This window comes from Phyllobates terribilis, unplaced genomic scaffold, assembly GCF_046119375.1.
Source record: "Phyllobates terribilis strain yellow unplaced genomic scaffold, ASM4611937v1 Scaffold_8__6_contigs__length_399053987, whole genome shotgun sequence".
NCBI lineage: Eukaryota > Metazoa > Chordata > Amphibia > Anura > Dendrobatidae > Phyllobates > Phyllobates terribilis.
The window spans coordinates 391,936,385-391,960,391 of NW_027362768.1; the positions used below are offsets into that span (position 1 = coordinate 391,936,385).

At 51.4% G+C, this 24,007-nt stretch overlaps 1 protein-coding gene across 2 annotated transcripts in view; it reads right to left on the bottom strand.

Annotated features, from left to right (window-relative positions):
• The window catches only part of MST1R (macrophage stimulating 1 receptor), an 88,546-nt gene extending 69,162 nt beyond the window's left edge, over window positions 1-19,384 (bottom strand). Inside the window, exons 1-2 of one of the 2 annotated variants that reach the window (XM_073645198.1) lie at window positions 19,056-19,384; window positions 18,794-18,864 (exon numbers count right to left, since the gene is read on the bottom strand). The gene's annotated coding sequence lies outside the window, so the exon portion shown is untranslated. Of the gene's footprint in view, window positions 1-18,647; window positions 18,761-18,793; window positions 18,865-19,055 lie in introns of those variants that run through there. The other variant, XM_073645196.1, reaches the window with a different exon arrangement.
• Between the last annotated feature and the right edge of the window lie 4,623 nt (window positions 19,385-24,007).

A 24,007-nucleotide genomic window follows, 5' to 3' on the forward strand; every position in this document is an offset into this window, starting at 1 on the left:
GATCAGAGGTGACATCACTGAGAATGCCTCCTATCCATCACTAGAGATCAGCGGTGACATCACTGAGAATGCCTCCTATCCATCACTAGAGATCAGCGGTGACATCACTGAGAATGCCGCCTATCCATCACTAGAGATCAGCGGTGACATCACTGAGAATGCCGCCTATCCATCACTAGAGATCAGCGGTGACATCACTGAGAATGCCGCCTATCCATCACCAGAGATCAGCGGTGACATCACTGAGAATGCCTCCTATCCATCACTAGAGATCAGAGGTGACATCACTGAGAATGCCTCCTATCCATCACCAGAGATCAGAGGTGACATCACTGAGAATGCCTCCTATCCATCACCAGAGATCAGCGGTGACATCACTGAGAATGCCTCCTATCCATCACTAGAGATCAGAGGTGACATCACTGAGAATGCCGCCTATCCATCACCAGAGATCAGCGGTGACATCACTGAGAATGCCGCCTATCCATCACCAGAGATCAGCGGTGACATCACTGAGAATGCCGCCTATCCATCACCAGAGATCAGCGGTGACATCACTGAGAATGCCGCCTATCCATCACCAGAGATCAGCGGTGACATCACTGAGAATGCCACCTATCCATCACCAGAGATCAGCGGTGACATCACTGAGAATGCCTCCTATCCATCACTAGAGATCAGCGGTGACATCACTGAGAATGCCTCCTATCCATCACTAGAGATCAGCGGTGACATCACTGAGAATGCCGCCTATCCATCACCAGAGATCAGCGGTGACATCACTGAGAATGCCACCTATCCATCACCAGAGATCAGCGGTGACATCACTGAGAATGCCTCCTATCCATCACTAGAGATCAGCGGTGACATCACTGAGAATGCCTCCTATCCATCACCAGAGATCAGCGGTGACATCACTGAGAATGTCGCCTATCCATCACTAGAGATCAGCGGTGACATCACTGAGAATGCCTCCTATCCATCACCAGAGATCAGCGGTGACATCACTGAGAATGCCGCCTATCCATCACCAGAGATCAGAGGTGACATCACTGAGAATGCCGCCTATCCATCACTAGAGATCAGAGGTGACATCACTGAGAATGCCTCCTATCCATCACTAGAGATCAGCGGTGACATCACTGAGAATGCCGCCTATCCATCACTAGAGATCAGAGGTGACATCACTGAGAATGCCGCCTATCCATCACCAGAGATCAGCGGTGACATCACTGAGAATGCCTCCTATCCATCACTAGAGATCAGCGGTGACATCACTGAGAATGCCGCCTATCCATCACCAGAGATCAGCGGTGACATCACTGAGAATGCCGCCTATCCATCACCAGAGATCAGCGGTGACATCACTGAGAATGCCGCCTATCCATCACTAGAGATCAGAGGTGACATCACTGAGAATGCCGCCTATCCATCACCAGAGATCAGCGGTGACATCACTGAGAATGCCGCCTATCTATCACTAGAGATCAGCGGTGACATCACTGAGAATGCCGCCTATCCATCACTAGAGATCAGAGGTGACATCACTGAGAATGCCGCCTATCCATCACTAGAGATCAGAGGTGACATCACTGAGAATGCCTCCTATCCATCACCAGAGATCAGCGGTGACAACACTGAGAATGCCGCCTATCCATCACCAGAGATCAGAGGTGACATCACTGAGAATGCCTCCTATCCATCACCAGAGATCAGCGGTGACATCACTGAGAATGCCTCCTATCCATCACCAGAGATCAGCGGTGACATCACTGAGAATGCCGCCTATCCATCACCAGAGATCAGCGGTGACATCACTGAGAATGCCTCCTATCCATCACCAGAGATCAGCGGTGACATCACTGAGAATGCCGCCTATCCATCACCAGAGATCAGTGGTGACATCACTGAGAATGCCTCCTATACATCACTAGAGATCAGCGGTGACATCACTGAGAATGCCGCCTATCCATCACTAGAGATCAGCGGTGACATCACTGAGAATGCCGTCTATCCATCACTAGAGATCAGCGGTGACATCACTGAGAATGCCACCTATCCATCACTAGAGATGAGCAGTGACATCACTGAGAATGCCGACTATCCATCACCAGAGATCAGCGGTGACATCACTGAGAATGCCGCCTATCCATCACTAGAGATCAGCGGTGACATCACTGAGAATGCCTCCTATACATCACTAGAGATCAGAGGTGACATCACTGAGAATGCCGCCTATCCATCACTAGAGATCAGCGGTGACATCACTGAGAATGCCTCCTATCCATCACTAGAGATCAGCGGTGACATCACTTAGTATGCCTCCTATCCATCACCAGAGATCAGCGGTGACATCACTGAGAATGCCTCCTATCCATCACTAGAGATCAGCGGTGACATCACTGAGAATGCCTCCTATCCATCACCAGAGATCAGCGGTGACATCACTGAGAATGCCGCCTATCCATCACCAGAGATCAGCGGTGACATCACTGAGAATGCCTCCTATCCATCACCAGAGATCAGCGGTGACATCACTGAGAATGCCGCCTATCCATCACCAGAGATCAGCGGTGACATCACTGAGAATGCCGCCTATCCATCACTAGAGATCAGCGGTGACATCACTTAGTATGCCTCCTATCCATCACCAGAGATCAGCGGTGACATCACTGAGAATGCCGCCTATCCATCACTAGAGATCAGCGGTGACATCACTGAGAATGCCGCCTATCCATCACTAGAGATCAGCGGTGACATCACTGAGAATGCCTCCAATCCATCACCAGAGATCAGCGGTGACATTACTGAGAATGCCACCTATCCATCACCAGAGATCAGCGGTGACATCACTGAGAATGCCTCCTATCCATCACTAGAGATCAGAGGTGACATCACTGAGAATGCCGCCTATCCATCACTAGAGATCAGAGGTGACATCACTGAGAATGCCGCCTATCCATCACTAGAGATCAGAGGTGACATCACTGAGAATGCCTCCTATCCATCACTAGAGATCAGAGGTGACATCACTGAGAATGCCGCCTATCCATCACTAGAGATCAGAGGTGACATCACTGAGAATGCCGCCTATCCATCACTAGAGATCAGCGGTGACATCACTGAGAATGCCTCCTATCCATCACTAGAGATCAGCAGTGACATCACTGAGAATGCCGCCTATCCATCACTAGAGATCAGCGGTGACATCACTGAGAATGCCGCCTATCCATCACCAGAGATCAGCGGTGACATCACTGAGAATGCCGCCTGTCCATCACTAGAGATCAGAGGTGACATCACTGAGAATGCCGCCTGTCCATCACTAGAGATCAGCGGTGACATCACTGAGAATGCCGCCTATCCATCACCAGAGATCAGCAGTGACATCACTGAGAATGCCGCCTATCCATCACCAGAGATCAGCGGTGACATCACTGAGAATGCCGCCTATCCATCACCAGAGATCAGTGGTGACATCACTGAGAATGCCGCCTATCCATCACTAGAGATCAGCGGCGACATCACTGAGAATGCCTCCTATCCATCACTAGAGATCAGCGGTGACATCACTGAGAATGCCGCCTATCCATCACTAGAGATCAGCGGCGACATCACTGAGAATGCCTCCTATCCATCACTAGAGATCAGAGGTGACATCACTGAGAATGCCGCCTATCCATCACCAGAGATCAGCGGTGACATCACTGAGAATGCCTCCTATCCATCACCAGAGATCAGCGGTGACATCACTGAGAATGCCGCCTATCCATCACCAGAGATCAGTGGTGACATCACTGAGAATGCCGCCTATCCATCACTAGAGATCAGCGGCGACATCACTGAGAATGCCTCCTATCCATCACCAGAGATCAGCGGTGACATCACTGAGAATGCCGCCTATCCATCACTAGAGATCAGCGGTGACATCACTGAGAATGCCGCCTATCCATCACCAGAGATCAGCAGTGACATCACTGAGAATGCCGCCTATCCATCACCAGAGATCAGAGGTGACATCACTGAGAATGCCGCCTATCCATCACTAGAGATCAGAGGTGACATCACTGAGAATGCCGCCTATCCATCACTAGAGATCAGCGGTGACATCACTGAGAATGCCGCCTATCCATCACCAGAGATCAGCGGTGACATCACTGAGAATGCCTTATCCATCACCAGAGATCAGCGGTGACATCACTGAGAATGCCTCCTATCCATCACCAGAGATCAGCGGTGACATCACTGAGAATGCCTCCTATCCATCACCAGAGATCAGCGGTGACATCACTGAGAATGCCGCCTATCCATCACTAGAGATCAGCGGTGACATCACTGAGAATGCCTCCTATCCATCACCAGAGATCAGCGGTGACATCACTGAGAATGCCTCCAATCCATCACCAGAGATCAGCGGTGACATCACTAAGAATGCCTCCTATCCATCACCAGAGATCAGTGGTGACATCACTGAGAATGCCGCCTATCCATCACTAGAGATCAGCGGTGACATCACTGAGAATGCCTCCTATCCATCACTAGAGATCAGCGGTGACATCACTGAGAATGCCGCCTATCCATCACCAGAGAACAGCGGTGACATCACTGAGAATGCCGCCTATCCATCACCAGAGATCAGAGGTGACATCACTGAGAATGCCTCCTATCCATCACCAGAGAACAGCGGTGACATCACTGAGAATGCCGCCTATCCATCACTAGAGATCAGCGGTGACATCACTGAGAATGCCACCTATCCATCACTAGAGATCAGCGGTGACATCACTGAGAATGCCGCCTATCCATCACCAGAGAACAGCGGTGACATCACTGAGAATGCCGCCTATCCATCACCAGAGATCAGAGGTGACATCACTGAGAATGCCACCTATCCATCACTAGAGATCAGCAGTGACATCACTAAGAATGCCTCCTATCCATCACCAGAGATCAGTGGTGACATCACTGAGAATGCCGCCTATCCATCACCAGAGAACAGCGGTGACATCACTGAGAATGCCGCCTATCCATCACCAGAGATCAGAGGTGACATCACTGAGAATGCCTCCTATCCATCACCAGAGATCAGCGGTGACATCACTAAGAATGCCTCCTATCCATCACCAGAGATCAGTGGTGACATCACTGAGAATGCCGCCTATCCATCACTAGAGATCAGCGGTGACATCACTGAGAATGCCTCCTATCCATCACTAGAGATCAGCGGTGACATCACTGAGAATGCCGCCTATCCATCACCAGAGAACAGCGGTGACATCACTGAGAATGCCGCCTATCCATCACCAGAGATCAGAGGTGACATCACTGAGAATGCCTCATATCCATCACCAGAGATCAGCAGTGACATCACTGAGAATGCCTCCTATCCATCACCAGAGAACAGCGGTGACATCACTGAGAATGCCGCCTATCCATCACCAGAGATCAGAGGTGACATCACTGAGAATGCCTCCAATCCATCACCAGAGAACAGCGGTGACATCACTGAGAATGCCGCCTATCCATCACTAGAGATCAGCGGTGACATCACTGAGAATGCCTCCAATCCATCACCAGAGATCAGCGGTGACATCACTGAGAATGCCTCCTATCCATCACCAGAGATCAGCGGTGACATCACTGAGAATGCCTCCTATACATCACTAGAGATCAGCGGTGACATCACTGAGAATGCCTCCTATCCATCACTAGAGATCAGCGGTGACATCACTGAGAATGCCTCCTATCCATCACCAGAGATCAGCGGTGACATCACTGAGAATGCCGCCTATCCATCACTAGAGATCAGAGGTGACATCACTGAGAATGCCGCCTATCCATCACTAGAGATCAGAGGTGACATCACTGAGAATGCCGCCTATCCATCACCAGAGATCAGAGGTGACATCACTGAGAATGCCGCCTATCCATCACCAGAGATCAGCAGTGACATCACTGAGAATGCCGCCTATCCATCACCAGAGATCAGAGGTGACATCACTGAGAATGCCGCCTATCCATCACCAGAGATCAGCGGTGACATCACTGAGAATGCCGCCTATCCATCACCAGAGATCAGCGGTGACATCACTGAGAATGCCGCCTATCCATCACTAGAGATCAGAGGTGACATCACTGAGAATGCCGCCTATCCATCACTAGAGATCAGTGGTGACATCACTGAGAATGCCGCCTATCCATCACCAGAGATCAGCGGTGACATCACTGAGAATGCCACCTATCCATCACCAGAGATCAGCGGTGACATCACTGAGAATGCCTCCTATCCATCACTAGAGATCAGCGGTGACATCACTGAGAATGCCTCCTATCCATCACCAGAGATCAGCGGTGACATCACTGAGAATGCCTCCTATCCATCACCAGAGATCAGCGGTGACATCACTGAGAATGCCGCCTATCCATCACCAGAGATCAGCGGGGACATCACTGAGAATGCCTCCTATCCATCACCAGAGATCAGCGGTGACATCACTGAGAATGCCGCCTATCCATCACCAGAGATCAGCAGTGACATCACTGAGAATGCCGCCTATCCATCACCAGAGATCAGCAGTGACATCACTGAGAATGCCGCCTATCCATCACCAGAGATCAGCGGGGACATCACTGAGAATGCCGCCTATCCATCACCAGAGATCAGAGGTGACATCACTGAGAATGCCTCCTATCCATCACCAGAGATCAGCGGTGACATCACTGAGAATGCCGCCTATCCATCACTAGAGATCAGAGGTGACATCACTGAGAATGCCGCCTATCCATCACTAGAGATCAGAGGTGACATCACTGAGAATGCCTCCTATCCATCACCAGAGATCAGAGGTGACATCACTGAGAATGCCGCCTATCCATCACCAGAGATCAGCGGTGACATCACTGAGAATGCCTCCTATCCATCACTAGAGATCAGCGGTGACATCACTGAGAATGCCACCTATCCATCACTAGAGATCAGCGGTGACATCACTGAGAATGCCTCCTATCCATCACCAGAGATCAGCGGTGACATCACTGAGAATGCCACCTATCCATCACCAGAGATCAGCGGTGACATCACTGAGAATGCCGCCTATCCATCACCAGAGATCAGCGGTGACATCACTGAGAATGCCGCCTATCCATCACCAGAGATCAGAGGTGACATCACTGAGAATGCCGCCTATCCATCACCAGAGATCAGAGGTGACATCACTGAGAATGCCTCCTATCCATCACTAGAGATCAGCGGTGACATCACTGAGAATGCCACCTATCCATCACTAGAGATCAGCGGTGACATCACTGAGAATGCCTCCTATCCATCACCAGAGATCAGCGGTGACATCACTGAGAATGCCACCTATCCATCACCAGAGATCAGCGGTGACATCACTGAGAATGCCGCCTATCCATCACCAGAGATCAGCGGTGACATCACTGAGAATGCCGCCTATCCATCACCAGAGATCAGAGGTGACATCACTGAGAATGCCGCCTATCCATCACCAGAGATCAGCGGTGACATCACTGAGAATGCCTCCTATCCATCACTAGAGATCAGCGGTGACATCACTGAGAATGCCACCTATCCATCACTAGAGATCAGCGGTGACATCACTGAGAATGCCTCCTATCCATCACCAGAGATCAGCGGTGACATCACTGAGAATGCCACCTATCCATCACCAGAGATCAGCGGTGACATCACTGAGAATGCCGCCTATCCATCACCAGAGATCAGCGGTGACATCACTGAGAATGCCTCCTATCCATCACTAGAGATCAGGGGTGACATCACTGAGAATGCCGCCTATCCATCACCAGAGATCAGAGGTGACATCACTGAGAATGCCTCCTATCCATCACTAGAGATCAGCGGTGACATCACTGAGAATGCCACCTATCCATCACTAGAGATCAGCGGTGACATCACTGAGAATGCCTCCTATCCATCACCAGAGATCAGCGGTGACATCACTGAGAATGCCACCTATCCATCACCAGAGATCAGCGGTGACATCACTGAGAATGCCGCCTATCCATCACCAGAGATCAGCGGTGACATCACTGAGAATGCCGCCTATCCATCACCAGAGATCAGAGGTGACATCACTGAGAATGCCGCCTATCCATCACCAGAGATCAGCGGTGACATCACTGAGAATGCCTCCTATCCATCACCAGAGATCAGCGGTGACATCACTGAGAATGCCTCCTATCCATCACTAGAGATCAGCGGTGACATCACTGAGAATGCCACCTATCCATCACCAGAGATCAGTGGTGACATCACTGAGAATGCCACCTATCCATCACCAGAGATCAGTGGTGACATCACTGAGAATGCCACCTATCCATCACCAGAGATCAGCGGTGACATCACTGAGAATGCCACCTATCCATCACTAGAGATCAGCGGTAACATCACTGAGAATGCCACCTATCCATCACTAGAGATCAGCGGTGACATCACTGAGAATGCCGCCTATCCATCACTAGAGATCAGCGGTGACATCACTGAGAATGCCACCTATCCATCACTAGAGATCAGCGGTGACATCACTGAGAATGCCGCCTATCCATCACCAGAGATCAGCGGTGACATCACTGAGAATGCCACCTATCCATCACTAGAGATCAGCGGTGACATCACTGAGAATGCCGCCTATCCATCACCAGAGATCAGAGGTGACATCACTGAGAATGCCACCTATCCATCACTAGAGATCAGCGGTGACATCACTGAGAATGCCGCCTATCCATCACCAGAGATCAGAGGTGACATCACTGAGAATGCCGCCTATCCATCACCAGAGATCAGAGGTGACATCACTGAGAATGCCGCCTATCCATCACCAGAGATCAGCGGTGACATCACTGAGAATGCCGCCTATCCATCACCAGAGATCAGAGGTGACATCACTGAGAATGCCGCCTATCCATCACCAGAGATCAGCGGTGACATCACTGAGAATGCCGCCTATCCATCACTAGAGATCAGCTGTGACATCACTGAGAATGCCGCCTATCCATCACCAGAGATCAGCGGTGACATCACTGAGAATGCCGCCTATCCATCACCAGAGATCAGCGGTGACATCACTGAGAATGCCTCCTATCCATCACCAGAGATCAGCGGTGACATCACTGAGAATGCCTCCTATCCATCACCAGAGATCAGCGGTGACATCACTGAGAATGCCGCCTATCCATCACCAGAGATCAGCGGTGACATCACTGAGAATGCCGCCTATCCATCACTAGAGATCAGCGGCGACATCACTGAGAATGCCGCCTATCCATCACTAGAGATCAGCGGTGACATCACTGAGAATGCCGCCTATCCATCACCAGAGATCAGCGGTGACATCACTGAGAATGCCGCCTATCCATCACTAGAGATCAGCGGTGACATCACTGAGAATGCCTCCTATCCATCACTAGAGATCAGCGGTGACATCACTGAGAATGCCTCCTATCCATCACCAGAGATCAGAGGTGACATCACTGAGAATGCCGCCTATCCATCACTAGAGATCAGCGGTGACATCACTGAGAATGCCGCCTATCCATCACTAGAGATCAGCGGTGACATCACTGAGAATGCCTCCTATCCATCACCAGAGATCAGAGGTGACATCACTGAGAATGCCGCCTATCCATCACTAGAGATCAGCGGTGACATCACTGAGAATGCCGCCTATCCATCACTAGAGATCAGCGGTGACATCACTGAGAATGCCGCCTATCCATCACTAGAGATCAGCAGTGACATCACTGAGAATGCCTCCTATCCATCACCAGAGATCAGAGGTGACATCACTGAGAATGCCTCCTATCCATCACTAGAGATCAGCGGTGACATCACTGAGAATGCCGCCTATCCATCACTAGAGATCAGTGGTGACATCACTGAGAATGCCTCCTATCCATCACCAGAGATCAGAGGTGACATCACTGAGAATGCCGCCTATCCATCACAATAGATCAGCGGTGACATCACTGAGAATGCCGCCTATCCATCACAAGAGATCAGCGGTGACATCACTGAGCATGCCTCCTATCCATCACTAGAGATCAGCGGTGACATCACTGAGAATGCCTCCTATCCATCACCAGAGATCAGAGGTGACATCACTGAGAATGCCTCCTATCCATCACCAGAGATCAGAGGTGACATCACTGAGAATGCCGCCTATCCATCACAAGAGATCAGCGGTGACATCACTGAGAATGCCGCCTATCCATCACCAGAGATCAGAGGTGACATCACTGAGAATGCCGCCTATCCATCACAAGAGATCAGCGGTGACATCACTGAGAATGCCGCCTATCCATCACCAGAGATCAGAGGTGACATCACTGAGAATGCCTCCTATCCATCACAAGAGATCAGCGGTGACATCACTGAGAATGCCTCCTATCCATCACCAGAGATCAGAGGTGACATCACTGAGAATGCCGCCCATCCATCACCAGAGATCAGAGGTGACATCACTGAGAATGCCACCTATCCATCACCAGAGATCAGAGGTGACATCACTGAGAATGCCTCCTATCCATCACCAGACATCAGCGGTGACATCACTGAGAATGCCGCCTATCCATCACCAGAGATCAGAGGTGACATCACTGAGAATGCCTCCTATCCATCACCAGAGATCAGAGGTGACATCACTGAGAATGCCTCCTATCCATCACCAGACATCAGCGGTGACATCACTGAGAATGCCGCCTATCCATCACTAGAGATCAGCGGTGACATCACTGAGAATGCCGCCTATCCATCACCAGAGATCAGCGGTGACATCACTGAAAATGCCTCCTATCCATCACTAGAGATCAGCGGTGACATCACTGAGAATGCCGCCTATCCATCACCAGAGATCAGCGGTGACATCACTGAGAATGCCGCCTATCCATCACTAGAGATCAGCGGTGACATCACTGAGAATGCCTCCTATCCATCACCAGAGATCAGCGGTGACATCACTGAGAATGCCTCCTATCCATCACTAGAGATCAGCGGTGACATCACTGAGAATGCCACCTATCCATCACCAGAGATCAGTGGTGACATCACTGAGAATGCCACCTATCCATCACCAGAGATCAGTGGTGACATCACTGAGAATGCCACCTATCCATCACCAGAGATCAGCGGTGACATCACTGAGAATGCCACCTATCCATCACTAGAGATCAGCGGTAACATCACTGAGAATGCCACCTATCCATCACTAGAGATCAGCGGTGACATCACTGAGAATGCCGCCTATCCATCACTAGAGATCAGCGGTGACATCACTGAGAATGCCACCTATCCATCACTAGAGATCAGCGGTGACATCACTGAGAATGCCGCCTATCCATCACCAGAGATCAGCGGTGACATCACTGAGAATGCCACCTATCCATCACTAGAGATCAGCGGTGACATCACTGAGAATGCCGCCTATCCATCACCAGAGATCAGAGGTGACATCACTGAGAATGCCACCTATCCATCACTAGAGATCAGCGGTGACATCACTGAGAATGCCGCCTATCCATCACCAGAGATCAGAGGTGACATCACTGAGAATGCCGCCTATCCATCACCAGAGATCAGAGGTGACATCACTGAGAATGCCGCCTATCCATCACCAGAGATCAGCGGTGACATCACTGAGAATGCCGCCTATCCATCACCAGAGATCAGAGGTGACATCACTGAGAATGCCGCCTATCCATCACCAGAGATCAGCGGTGACATCACTGAGAATGCCGCCTATCCATCACTAGAGATCAGCTGTGACATCACTGAGAATGCCGCCTATCCATCACCAGAGATCAGCGGTGACATCACTGAGAATGCCGCCTATCCATCACCAGAGATCAGCGGTGACATCACTGAGAATGCCTCCTATCCATCACCAGAGATCAGCGGTGACATCACTGAGAATGCCGCCTATCCATCACCAGAGATCAGCGGTGACATCACTGAGAATGCCGCCTATCCATCACTAGAGATCAGCGGCGACATCACTGAGAATGCCGCCTATCCATCACTAGAGATCAGCGGTGACATCACTGAGAATGCCGCCTATCCATCACCAGAGATCAGCGGTGACATCACTGAGAATGCCGCCTATCCATCACTAGAGATCAGCGGTGACATCACTGAGAATGCCTCCTATCCATCACTAGAGATCAGCGGTGACATCACTGAGAATGCCTCCTATCCATCACCAGAGATCAGAGGTGACATCACTGAGAATGCCGCCTATCCATCACTAGAGATCAGCGGTGACATCACTGAGAATGCCGCCTATCCATCACTAGAGATCAGCGGTGACATCACTGAGAATGCCGCCTATCCATCACTAGAGATCAGAGGTGACATCACTGAGAATGCCGCCTATCCATCACCAGAGATCAGAGGTGACATCACTGAGAATGCCGCCTATCCATCACTAGAGATCAGCGGTGACATCACTGAGAATGCCACCTATCCATCACTAGAGATCAGCGGTGACATCACTGAGAATGCCTCCTATCCATCACCAGAGATCAGAGGTGACATCACTGAGAATGCCGCCTATCCATCACTAGAGATCAGCGGTGACATCACTGAGAATGCCGCCTATCCATCACTAGAGATCAGCGGTGACATCACTGAGAATGCCGCCTATCCATCACTAGAGATCAGCAGTGACATCACTGAGAATGCCTCCTATCCATCACCAGAGATCAGAGGTGACATCACTGAGAATGCCTCCTATCCATCACTAGAGATCAGCGGTGACATCACTGAGAATGCCGCCTATCCATCACTAGAGATCAGTGGTGACATCACTGAGAATGCCTCCTATCCATCACCAGAGATCAGAGGTGACATCACTGAGAATGCCGCCTATCCATCACAATAGATCAGCGGTGACATCACTGAGAATGCCGCCTATCCATCACAAGAGATCAGCGGTGACATCACTGAGCATGCCTCCTATCCATCACTAGAGATCAGCGGTGACATCACTGAGAATGCCTCCTATCCATCACCAGAGATCAGAGGTGACATCACTGAGAATGCCTCCTATCCATCACCAGAGATCAGAGGTGACATCACTGAGAATGCCGCCTATCCATCACAAGAGATCAGCGGTGACATCACTGAGAATGCCGCCTATCCATCACCAGAGATCAGAGGTGACATCACTGAGAATGCCTCCTATCCATCACCAGAGATCAGCGGTGACATCACTGAGAATGCCTCCTATCCATCACCAGAGATCAGAGGTGACATCACTGAGAATGCCGCCCATCCATCACCAGAGATCAGAGGTGACATCACTGAGAATGCCACCTATCCATCACCAGAGATCAGAGGTGACATCACTGAGAATGCCTCCTATCCATCACCAGACATCAGCGGTGACATCACTGAGAATGCCGCCTATCCATCACCAGAGATCAGAGGTGACATCACTGAGAATGCCTCCTATCCATCACCAGAGATCAGAGGTGACATCACTGAGAATGCCTCCTATCCATCACCAGACATCAGCGGTGACATCACTGAGAATGCCGCCTATCCATCACTAGAGATCAGCGGTGACATCACTGAGAATGCCGCCTATCCATCACCAGAGATCAGCGGTGACATCACTGAAAATGCCTCCTATCCATCACTAGAGATCAGCGGTGACATCACTGAGAATGCCGCCTATCCATCACCAGAGATCAGCGGTGACATCACTGAGAATGCCGCCTATCCATCACTAGAGATCAGCGGTGACATCACTGAGAATGCCTCCTATCCATCACCAGAGATCAGCGGTGACATCACTGAGAATGCCGCCTATCCATCACCAGAGATCAGCGGTGACATCACTGAGAATGCCGCCTATCCATCACTAGAGATCAGCGGTGACATCACTGAGAATGCCTCCTATCCATCACTAGAGATCAGCGGTGACATCACTGAGAATGCCACCTATCCATCACTAGAGATGAGGGTACAGCTGGTCGTGCAGCGGTATGGTGGAGCGAGGACCCTGCCCGCGAGGGCTCACAGTCTACAGGGGATGGGTGAGGATACAGTAGGTGAGGGTAGAGCTGGTGTTGCAGCGGTATGGTGGAGCGAGGACCCTGCCCGCGAGGGCTCACAGTCTACAGGTGATGGGTGAGGATACAGTAGGTGAGGGTAGAGCTGGTCGTGCAGCGGTATGGTGGAGCGAGGACCCTGCCCGCGAGGGCTCACAGTCTACAGGGGATGGGTGAGGATACAGTAGGTGAGGGTAGAGCTGGTCGTACAGCGGTATGGTGGAGCGAGGACCCTGCCCGCGAGGGTTCACAGTCTACAGGGGATGGGTGAGGATACAGTAGGTGAGGGTAGAGCTGGTCGTACAGCGGTATGGTGGAGCGAGGACCCTGCCCGCGAGGGTTCACAGTCTACAGGGGATGGGTGAGGATACAGTAGGTGAGGGTAGAGCTGGTCGTGCAGCGGTATGGTGGAGCGAGGACCCTGCCCGCGAGGGCTCACAGTCTACAGGGGATGGGTGAGGATACAGTAGGTGAGGGTAGAGCTGGTCGTTCAGCGGTATGGTGGAGCGAGGACCCTGCCTGCAAGGGCTCACAGTCTACAAGGGATGGGTGAGGATACAGTAGGTGAGGGTAGAGCTGGTCGTTCAGCGGTATGGTGAAGCGGTGGTTACTGCAGGTTGTAGGCTTGTCGGAAGAAGTGGGTCTTCAGGTTCCTTTTGAAGGTTTCCACGGTAGGCGAGCGTCTGATATGTTGGGGTAGAGAGTTCCAGAGTAGAGGGGATATAGGGGAGAAATCTTGTATGCGATTGTAGGAAGAGGAGATAAGAGGGGAGTAGAGGAGGAGATCTTGTGAGGATCGGAGGCTGCGTGCAGGTATGTACCGGTAGACTAGGTCACAGATGTATGGAGGAGACAGGTTGTGGATGGCTTTGTATGTCATGGTTAGGGTCTTGAACTGGAGTCTCTGGGTAATGGGGAGCCAGTGAAGGGATTGACAGAGAAGACTGGGAATAGCGGGGGGACAGGTGGATTAGTCGGGCAGCAGAGTTTAGGATAGATTGGAGGGGTGCGAGAGTGTTAGAGGGGAGGCCACAGAGCAGGAGGTTGCAGTAGTCGAGGCGGGAGATGATGAGGGCGTGCACTCGTGTTTTTGCAGATTCGTGGTTGAGGAATGTGCGGATCCGGGAGATATTTTTGAGTTGGAGTCGGCAGGAAGTGGAGAGGGCTTGGATATGTGGTGTGAAGGAGAGATCAGAGTCCAGGGTTACCCCGAGGCAGCGAGCCTGAGGGACTGGGGAGAGTGGGCAGCCATCGACATTGATGGATAGGTCAGTTGGGGGGGGGTGAATGAGATGGTGGAAAGATGAGGAATTTTGTTTTATCCATATTTTTAGAAATCTGGCAGAGAAGAAGGATGAGATAGCGGACAGACATTGTGGGATTCTGGTTAGTAGAGAGCTGATATCGGGTCCAGAGAGGTAGATCGGTGTCATCAGCATAGAGGTGATAATGAAAGCCGTGAGACTCTATGAGCTGTCCCAGGCCGAAGGTGTAGATGGAGAAGAGCAGGGGTCCTAGAACTGAACCTTGGGGGACACTGACAGATAGGGGGCGAGATGAGGAGGTGGTCTGTGAGTGGGAGACGCTGAATGTCCGGTCTGTTAGGTATGAGGAGATCCAGGATAGGGCCAAGTCTGTGATGCCGAGAGATGAGAGAATCTGTAGTAAGAGGGAATGGTCCACTGTGTCAAAGGCAGATGACAGGTCCAGAAGGAGGAGGACGGAGTAGTGTCGCTTGGATTTGGCGGTTAGTAGGTCGTTGGTGACTTTAGTCAGTGCAGTTTCAGTAGAATGGTGCTGTCGGAAGACAGATTGTAGGCGGTCAAAGAGGGAGGAGGAGGAGAGGTGGGAGGACAGCTCAGAATGGACGTGTTGTTCCAGTAGTTTTGAGGCAAAGGGGAGAAGTGATATGGGGCGATAGCTAGACAGAGAGGAAGGGTCAAGGGAGGGCTTTTTGAGGATGGGTGTGATTGCGGCATGTTTGAAACATGAGAAGACACCAGTTGTTAGTGACAGGTTGAAGAGGTGGGTTAGGGTTGGAATGAAGACTGTGGTTAGGTTAGGGATGAGGTGGGACTGAATTGGGTCAAGTTCACAGGTGGTGAGGTGTGATTTGGAGAGTAAAGAGGAAAGTTGATCTTCCGTAATGGTGGAGAATGTAGTTTTGGAGGAGGAGGGTTGAGTAGGTGTGGGGAGGGGCTGTGGGGGCTTTAGGCAAAAGCTTTATCTGATGGTGTCAATCTTCTGCTTGAAGAATGAGGCAAAGTCTTCAGCTGAGATGAGAGGAGAGGGAGGAGGCGCTGGGGGACGGAGGAGAGAATTGAAAGTGTTGAATAGCTGTTTGGGGTTGTGAGACAGGGAGGATATGAGAGACGAGAAGGTTTTTTGGAATGGATGAAAATCCCTCAATTAAGCTACAAAAAGTGTTTACAAGCTGTGATACTTTCAAAAGGGGGTGCTACTAGGTACTAACCATGCAGGATGCCAAAACTTTTGCATTGGCCCATTTACCTTTTTGTAATTTTTAAAATGTAAAATATGACAATATAATATTTTTTTTTTTACCTAAAATACAAATGAAATGTGTCATCTGTAACTTTAGGCCTTTTAGATCATTTCATCTTCAACTTGCTTCACTGTTCACAATAACAGGAATATTGACCAGGGGTGCACAAACTTTTACATGCCACTGTATATAGCACAGTCTCCTATGCAGCTGATTCCTTGTGCACACTGTGACGAAGCTGCAGCTGTGCGATCTCAAGATGAGGTCCTGGCTGTTCCGTTCTCCTGCAGCAAATCCCAAATCTCCAGCACTAAATGTCAGCACAGCATCTGAGCTGTGTATCTCAGCCTCGGGCCGTGGCGCCGGTGTATCTCAGCCTCGGGCCGTGGCGCCGGTGTATCTCAGCCTCGGGCCGTGGTGTGCGGCTGATCTGGGTGATCTCCATGTCTGGGAGCCTTTGTCCCTCTGACAACTCTTCCTGGCAGTTTGCACTGGATCTTTTTCATCCATTACAGAATTTGGCCATCGCTGACTCTTCGGATGACAACACCCTGGTGCAGCGCCAGCACTGGAGGACTACTGCTCCCAGTATTGCCAGCCAACACAGGAAATACAGAACCCGGTGCTCCTCTGCTCTCCTGGATTCTGCAGAACTACAACTCCCAGCAGACTCCTGCAACTTTCTGGCATATGTGGAACTGCAAGACTGAACTTGTCACCTGACCCCGCACTGCACATCTGGAGTCGTACCTGCAGGAACGTCAGGAGCGCCGCCCCTTTAACGATACAGACAGTACACAGGAAATGATGGTGATCTATGGGCGAGTGGGTAAACAAGGGAGCGGCACGAAAATCCCCGGGGAACCCACTGCTGGGGAACCACAGCCTCCTGTCAGACCAGAGGGTGGAGGACTACAACTCTCAGCAAACCCAGACGACAGTAAATGGCGCAGCGGTATCCACACTGCAGTGTCTCATCTCTGCCTGTACAGGACACTAATGGTGGCCATATGGGTCATCACACAACCGCCCCTGCAGAGATGACCCATTGCCAGGAAGAGTTACCAGAGGGTCCTGCACCCCCCACATCACTGGGTAAGAGGACACAGAAGGAGCCTGAGCAGTGTGAGGAGGAAGGTGGAAGCATCTACTGACCAATCACAACTGGCCGCCATCACCATGCTGAGCCAACGCACCAGATCCCATCCTGCCCAACATGGCGGATCACATATACACCGGAGGCTCAGAAATGTGCAGCCACGACGAACCCGGTGATCCCAGCGCCCAGGATCACAACATGATGATGAGAGACAAGATCCCGAGGAATGAGAGATGCCGAAGAAAGAATCAGACAGATCCCGAGGAAAGATCCTGGAATCAGACAGATCCCGAGGAGAGATCCTGGAATCAGACAGATCCCAAGGAAAGATCCTGGAATCAGACAGATCCCGAGGAAAGATCCTGGAATCAGACAGATCCCGAGGAAAGATCCTAGAATCAGACAGATCCCGAGGAAAGATCCTGGAATCAGACAGATCCCAAGGAAAGATCCTGGAATCAGACAGATCCCGAGGAAAGATCCTGGAATCAGACAGATCCCGAGGAAAAATCCTAGAATCACAGAGATCCTGAGGAAAGATCCTAGAATCACAAAGATCCCGAGGAAAGATCCTAGAATCAGACAGATCCTGAGGAAAGATCCTAGAATCACAGAGATCCTGAGGAAAGATCCTAGAATCACAAAGATCCTGAGGAAAGATCCTAGAATCACAGAGATCCCGAGGAAAGATCCTGGAATCAGACAGATCCTGAAGAAAGATCCTAGAATCACAGAGATCCCAAGGAAAGATCCTGGAATCAGACAGATCCTGAGGAAAGATCCTAGAATCACAGAGATCCAGAGGAAAGATCCTAGAATCGCAGAGATCCTGAGGAAAGATCCTAGAATCACAGAGATCCTGAGGAAAGATCCTAGAATCACAGAGATCCTGAGGAAAGATCCTAGAATCACAGAGATCCCCAGAAATCCTGATCCCGGCGGCCTGGCACTTACCTGCTGGAGCTGAGGAATGTGTCTGGGGAGGAGGATGGGAGTTGTGCTCTGACCGGGAGCAGCTGGAGGCAGAGAGGAGGAGGAGGAGGAGGGAGCAGCGACTCCACCCGCGGCCTCCATGTTACACAATCAGCGCAGCCACCTACCTGCCCCACCTCAGGGCTCCGCCAGCATCTGATGGTCCGGAATCAGATCCCCGCTGACCTCCGACTCCGGCCTCACGGCAGGGAAATAATGGCAATAATATTAATAATAATAATAATAATGTGGAGGAGGCAAAAATGTCAAAAGGGAAATGTAAAAATGCTGAAAACAGGAAGAATGTGAAGAAGCAGCAAAAACTGATGTGAAAGACAGAGAAAAGGAAAAAAACTGGAAACAGAACTGATCAGCGAGAAAACGACCAACCTGCGAGCGATCCGCCAGTGCACGGAGGCGATCTGACCGCGCCGGCCCTTTAAGAAGAAGGAGGGAGGAATCCTGGAGGCCTGAGAAAATAAAACCAAAGACAGGCAGGAAACGTCGTCATCCAACACCGTCCCGTCACACAGAGCCTGCACATAAGGGCCGACCCTGCTACCGTCCAACATGCCCAGGAAGTGCCCCGAATATCCAGCCATCCGCTCCTGAGTGACAGGCTCCTCCACAGCATTCTGCTAGCACTATAGGAGCTGGAACATTCTTTCCCTTACATTGCTCCTGCCAGTATCCAAGAGCTGTCCTGCATGGAAAACCAACTGTAATGTACAAAGGGGAGGGGCATAGAATAAGACATGCCTCTGTCTCCTCAGTCACTGTGTGTCACCCACTCAGGACACCCCACACATACAGAGACCTCCAAAATCAATGACCAACAGTTTTGAACAATCTACAGTTGTCCCTATCTCCGATCTCCTCCCTCTCCCGTCCAGACTCCACATTGTCACATTATAATAAGACATTGTACGCCCTCTCCTATTACTGTCGGGGTTCCGAAGGGCTCAGTTCTAGGTCCCCTCCTCTTACTATTGAGGTTCGTCAGGGCTCAGTCCTAGGTCCCCTCCTTTTAATACTGGGGTTTCTCAGAGTTCAATCCTAGGTCCCCTCCTCTTACAGTGGGGGTTCGCCAGGGTTCAGTCCTAGGTCCTCTCCTCTTACTGTCTGGGTTCCACAAGGTTCAGTCCTAGGTCCCCTCCTCTTACTGTGGGGGTTCGCCAGGGTTCAGTCCTAGGTCCCCTCCTCTTACTGTGGGGGTTCGCCAGGGTTCAGTCCTAGGTCCTCTCCTCTTACTGTCTGGGTTCCACAAGGTTCAGTCCTAGGTCCCCTCCTCTTACTGTGGGGGTTCGCCAGGGTTCAGTCCTAGGTCCCCTCCTCTTAGTCTCGGGGTTTCCCAGGGTTGAATCCTAGCTCTCCTCCTCTTACTGTCGTAGTTCCTCGTGGTTCAGTCCTAGGTTTCCTCCTTTTACTATTGGGGTTTCTCAGAGTTCAGTCCTAGATCTTCTCCTCTTACTGTCGGGGTTCGTAAGGGTTCAGTCCTAGGTCCCCTCCTCTTATTGTCGGGATTACTCTGGGTTCCGTCCTAGTTCTCCTCTCCTCTTACTGTTGAGGTTCGACAGGGCTCAGTCCTAGGTCCCCTCCTCTTTCTGTCGGTATTCCTCAGGGTTAGGTCCTAGGTCCCCTCCTCTTACTGTCGGTGTCAGGAAAATGCTGGCCGGTGGGTGCAGCTCTCTGGCGCCCCCTTGCCTCTCAGGTCCGTCAAGGTACTGCACCTCGAGTAAGTAGTGCCAGGAAGCTGCTACCAGCGGGGGAAAACACGGTGGTGTGTTGTCCCTTACACGTCACCAATCCGTGACGCCACAATACAGGCACAACTCTCTGGCGCCCCCTCGCCTCTCAGGTCAGTCAAGGTACTGCACCTAGAGCGAGTGGTCGCCGGAGAGGCCGTCCTGTAGCCCACTGGGTATTTGAGGCCCTCTGCAGTGAGGGCGATATATATATATTTCCCTGACTGCGCCAGTAATATATATCCACACCTCTGACCGTCACTGCCAGCCTTCCTCAAATCCCCCAGATGGTATGCTGCCACCAGTTCTGGTTTGATACAGCCCGGTATTAATGGACTTGTATCGGGTCAGGAACCAACCCGGTAGCGTTTATGGCTTCGGGGAGGAGAACGATTACAGAACAAAAGAAACAGAACTATTAAATTTTATATTTAATCCAAAAGGAAGGCAGTGTTTAGGAAAAATATATACAAGGATGTTACAAAGGGGGCATTAAAATACATAAACAGTTACATAAAATAAACAGGATAAAGAGTGAAAATTACTTACACTACACGATCACGGAGACGATTCAATATAGTGGGAGGGGGGGTTCTCCAGATTGCTGTTATTGAACAGGACCCTTTGCGTATAATTCTTATTCCCCCCAGCAATGAGTGCTTCTGTCTTCCCCATAGATTACTTTATTCCTAAGGGAGATCTGGCCACACGACCCTTGCGGTGATATCATGTGGGCCGGTCTCCAGCCTGTAGATTTTTATTAGAAATGCTGACTTTTGCGATAACTCATCGCTCGTTAATCGCAGAAGCTCGCAAACTACGCCATATTTTCCCTCATGATTTTATCTTTCTTTTGATATTACGCATCATATCGCTGCAGTCTGCTATTCCGGGGTTCTTGCACTACGGCCCCCCGATGTTGGTTACGGCCGTGGAAAAATACCTGCATATTCCGGGGCTGATTTGGTTACTCCACATATGGGTCCCGTTATTGTCGGACCTATAGAACTCATATTATTTCATATCTAATATCGGAGTCATCATGTCTGCAAATTCCCCTTTGAAGCTGGGGAACTGGTCTTCAACAGTTACATGTAAATTAGCACAAGCCCACATAGTAATTACCCCCTGCTCTCTCAGAGACAAGAGGCCTGCTTCCTAACGAAGTTTTCACACTTCTTCCCTGGCCGTGTGTGAATAACTATTTATCAGTCGTGCGTTAATTGGGGCTTTTGTGCTGAGCAGAAAGGGAATATAAGGGAGGGGGGTGAACATGAGCGTCACGCAGATGGAGGGACATTTTCCTGATATTAATATTTTATAATATTCCTGACAGTCGGAATTCCTCAGGGTTCAGTACTAGGTCCCCTCCTCTTACTGTCGGGGTTCGTCAGATTTCAGTACTAGGTCCCCTCCTCTTAATATCGGGGTTCCTCAGAGTTCAGTCCAAGGTCCACTCCTCTGTCGGGGTTCCTCAGGTTTCAGTCTTAGGTCCCCTCCTCTTACGGACTGGGCTCAGTTCTTGGTTCCCTCCTCTTACAGTCGAGGTTCTTCAGGGCTCAGTCCTAGGTCCCCTCCTCTTTCTGTCGGGATTCCTCACGGTTCAGTCTTAGGTGCCCTCCTCTTATTGTTGGGGTTCCTCAGGGTTCAGCCCTAGGTCTTCTCTTCTTACTGTCGGAGAATCCTCCGGGTTCAGTCCAGGGTCCTCTCCTCTAACTGTCGGGGTTCCTCAGGGTTCAGTCCTAGGCCCCCCTCATCTTACTAATCAGGGTTCCTCATGGCTCAGTCCTAGGTCCCCCCCTCTTACAGCTGAAATTCCTTAAGAATAAGTCCTAGGGCCCCTCCTTTTACTATTGGGGTTCCTCAGGGTTCAGTCTTAAGTCCCCTCCTCTTACTGTTGGGGTTCATCAGGGTCCAGTCCTAGGTCTCCTCCTCTTACTGTTGGGGCTCATTGTAACGGGTCCGGGAGGCGGAACCTCTGAGCTACTATACAAGGGGGCGGCCCTTGTAAGGGAGCGGGTGGCAGTCTCTGGGTGAACGGACAGGGAGTTACGGCAAGTGATCAGGGCAGTCTCTGGGTAAGTGGTAGGTACGACCTGTGATGGCAGAGCCTCCGGGTAGGCTAGCAGGCAGATGGTAGATGTGCGCTCCCAGGTGAGCAAGCGAGAGTCTCTGGAATAGCAGGTGGTCACGGCACGTGACGGCGGAACCTCCGGGCTGGCAGGCAGGTAGGTAACGGAGATGCGCTCCCAGGTGAGCGGGCAAGAGTCTCTGGAATAGCTGGTGGTCACCGCACGTGACAACGGGACCTCCGGGCTGGCAAGCAGGCAGGTAACGGAGATGCGCTCCCAGGTGAGCGGGCAAGAGTCTCTGAGATAGCTGGTGGTCACAGCACGTGACAACGGAGCCTCCGGGCTGGCAAGCAGGCAGATAACGGAGAAGCGCTCCCAGGTGAGCGGGCAAGCTGGTCCATAGACAGACTGACCGGAGTAGTAAGGCAGACCGTCGGACCTCAGGCAAGCAGGCAGGTAGCTGATATGCGCTCCCAGGTGAGCGGGCAGACTGGTCCTTTAGACAGACTGACAGGAGTAGTAAGGCAGACCGTCGGACCTCAGACTGGCAGACAGGTAACAAGTATTCAGGCAGGAATCAGGCAGGTAACTAGCAGGAAACTGGCAACGGGACCTGAGGGCTGAAGCACAGGTGAGACACAGGTGCAAACAACATTGCTCGGGCACCTCCATTTTGGAGGAGGTGCCTTATATATGATGAAGTCCTCCGGCCATTGGCCGGGGACTCTTTAGGGCGGCGCGCGCGGCCCCTTTAAGAGGAGGGAAGCGCGCGCGCGCGCCCTAAGCACAGGGGCCGGGAAGGAGCGCGCGCTGAGAGCAGAGCAGGAGGAGGACGCCGGGACGGAGCGCGCGCTGACAGCAGAGCAGGAGGAGGACGCCGGGACGGAGCGCGCGCTGACAGCAGAGCGGGGAGAGGACGCCGGGACGGAGCGCGCGCTGACAGCAGAGCGGTGAGGGGAGCAGCGTCCCTGCCTAGCAGAGGGCAGGGACGCCGGCGCTACAGTACCCCCCCCCCTTTAGGCCCCCCCTTTTTTAGGCCAGACAGAAATTTAGCTAGGATGAGAGGGGCATGGATATTCTCCCGGGGCTCCCACGTTCTCTCCTCAGGACCAAACCCCCTCCAAACTACCAAGAAAAAGGTCTTTCCTCTTACCCTTTTGGTGGCAAGAATGTTCTCTACCTCAAACTCGTCCTCAGCAGAAACCGGAGCAAGAGGCGTACCTGTAGACTTGGAAAAAGAGTTAAGTACCACAGGTTTGAGGAGAGATACATGGAAGGAGTTAGGGATCCGTAAGTTGGCCGGGAGTTTCAATTTATAGGCCACCGGGTTGATCTGACTGATAACCTCCAGTGGGCCGATGAACCGAGGCCCCAACTTATAGGAAGGGATCTTGAGCCGGACATATTTGGACGAGAGCCAGACTTTATCCCCAGGACGGAATTGAGGAGGATCCAGACGTCCTTTGTCAGCGTGCCTTTTCATACGCTCGGATGACAGAAGGAGTGCGGACCGGGTACTCTCCCA